Raw genomic sequence first — 2,264 nt, 5'->3', positions numbered from 1 at the left:
ATAGTTATGGTTGACATTGAGGTCATGAAGGCATGCAAACTGTGTGTGTAATTAAATGATTACATGTTTTTCAATATATTGAAGCTCCATTATTCCTTTTATGATACAAAAGTGTTTGCAATAAAAATATCTTTGTACTCATCACAATTGGCGATACATAGGTACAGAGAGATTGCAAAATATGTACAAACATTTTTCACAAACATCAATATACAAAACGGTGTTTTTTTGCAAATCAGCAGAGACCCATTGAAACAACATTTGATACAAAAAATGAACAATTCTTTTAGACATTTGGATGATATATTGGCTATCAATATTGATCCTGTCGAACTTACTTAAAATAAAACTAATACTAACAATGACCACTGCCCTTTCCTCAATAATGATATCTATAACATTAACGGAAAGCTTAAAACTAAAATTTATGATAAAAGAGATGATTTCTCATTTTCTATTGTTAATTTCCATTTTTAGTTGATGACGTTACCTTGTCATCATCTTATGGTGTTTATATATCTTAACTTGTACGATTCGCACGTGTATGTAAAATCGTGTTAGATTTAAGCGAGACAAATTAATGTTCGACTGAAAAAAAATTACACCAGGGTTTTTGATATCATAAACTTGTCAAAATATTCATTAAATTTTATCATCAGTGTAAGGAAATCATTCGTAAATCTAACGTTCAGGTATTTCACATCCAATCTTGTATGCTAATATTCTATACAAAGCACAAAAATGGCAGTATTCACCTCAAAAGCTAACAAAACCTTTACACAGATTTATAAAGAAGGAATATTGTTGTCAGGTCATTAAACATGTTAAAGATTGCATATTTTGGCTTTAATATTGATTCACTTATAGGGTCTTTGGGTCGGAATTAAACACACTTATTCTTAAACCAGTTGTTGGCATGACGAAGGTTATGTTCTTTTTATATATTTTATGATGGAATAATACTAAAACCCATAACAGGAGGGATAGTGCCTGATATTTATATGATGGAGACATGATGGTGACGTTCCCTTGTCAAATCTTATTGTGTTTATATATCACAACTTGTTTGATTGGCTCGTGTATGATTGAAAGTGTTTCACATTAGAAATGTTATGGCAATACGAAGCAGAAAAATGTCGATATTAACATCAAAAGATAACAAGACCTTTAAACAGACTTTTTCGGAAATGATATAATTACGATACTGTTGGTAGTCATTAAAGATGGCATATTTTTATTCCAATATTTTTTCACTCAAACATAGGGTGTTTGCATCGAAAATAAATACATTTATCGGTAATTTGTACATTTTTCCTTTGATGTGTACTCGCTGATAATGTCAGTATCAGTGGACTGGCCGTGATATAAAAATTATTAGGATAGTACGCAAATGACATGCGCGAATGCAACGCGTAAGGATCTACTTTCCCCTTTCATTCACAAAATTGCGCGTAATTTTTTCGCAGAAACGCACGATATTTTTGGCGAATTAAACACTTGACATCGTTTGAAACGATTGTTGTGAAAATGTGAACAGAAAATGCATGAAAAAAGACTTTAAAAAAAAGAATAGTTGATATATAAGTACAACTAACATACAATACCGTCCATGATTCCAATCCGAGTTTTTAATCATGCAATACCAATACATAGCCTGGTGCTGTTCCAAGTAGTTTTTTTTTTCTTGAGAAGTATTTTTTTTACCTGTTCAGTCACTATAAAGTGTTACAATTTATATTTAAACGCAACATATAAATAGTGACCAAAAAGGTACCGCTATCGCATCAGAAAAGCTAGAAAAAAATGAAATTTACGCATTTTCGACATTTTTGTGGGACCATCATAAATGTGACTTTGAAAAAGCAAGAATTATAAGCTAAAAGTTTAGTGACGTCTAATAAAATGTTTGAAATAAGTATGAAGTCGACAGGAAATGAGCTTGTTCAGATAATTTACAGTCAGCTTACATTGCCTCGGGGGAAAAAGGGCGGGAACCTGTAAAAATATCTCCTCACAGTGCGTTCTTAAAATTATTTGAAATCAATGTGAACGTTTTCTTGAACACTGAGCGAATAATGACAAAAGTATGTCATTTTATCCACTAAACTAAATAAAATTTAATCAAAACTTGTCGTTGAACTCAAAATCATGATCGATGAAAAATCTGCTGATTCATATCGCATCATTCTTATTTCTGACTATTACTATGATGATGCTTTGTGAAAAATAAAGAAACTTGACTTACCGGTATGCTACCATTGTAT

This window comes from Mytilus trossulus, chromosome 11, assembly GCF_036588685.1.
Source record: "Mytilus trossulus isolate FHL-02 chromosome 11, PNRI_Mtr1.1.1.hap1, whole genome shotgun sequence".
Taxonomy (NCBI): domain Eukaryota; kingdom Metazoa; phylum Mollusca; class Bivalvia; order Mytilida; family Mytilidae; genus Mytilus; species Mytilus trossulus.
Note: the sequence above shows the minus strand (reverse complement) of the source record.